We start from the raw sequence: 573 nt of genomic DNA, 5'->3' as shown, positions 1-573 counted from the left end.
TAACTCTTTTTAAAAAGTCTAAAAAAATTCAGTGGAAAGAGCAAATTAAAAAAATCTGTGTAATCCAAAAAATTAAGGAAAAGAAATACTGACAAAGCTGTACAAAACCTCAGTTGAAATTTAAGTTTCTGTACCTAATTTTGTTTTCTATTTTTAAAATTGTAATATAAAGCAACAGATTTATCAGCCAAAAAAGGATGGTTTGCAACACAGGTTCACGTAATGGCTAACCTGAAGAGAGACACAGGACTACCATGATTACCAAATACAATAAGCTTCTCTAAGTAAACAAGGTAAAATGATATTAAAGTTCAAAACTGGGGGCAGGACGAGCAGTTAGCACAAGGTCTATGTCGCTGGACTCCTATGTAGTCGACTGCGGTTCTCGTCCTGGACCCGGTGGATTAAACTCACACCAGGCGCGTGTGCGTGCGTGCCCAAGATCCCGAGAGGAGAATGGAGAAGGGATTGCAGCGTGGCCATCCCCCCTGGGGAGTGATTTCGCGCTTTCTGTCTCTCTGTCTCTGATGAGTGCACATGCACTATAGCAAAAACCTCTCAAAAAAAAAAAAA

The sequence above is a fragment of the Tupaia chinensis genome, unplaced genomic scaffold (assembly GCF_000334495.1).
Source record: "Tupaia chinensis unplaced genomic scaffold, TupChi_1.0 Scaffold000138_1, whole genome shotgun sequence".
In the NCBI taxonomy this organism is placed as follows: domain Eukaryota; kingdom Metazoa; phylum Chordata; class Mammalia; order Scandentia; family Tupaiidae; genus Tupaia; species Tupaia belangeri.
The sequence above is the reverse complement of the archived record's forward strand: the minus strand, read 5'-3'. Positions refer to the sequence as shown.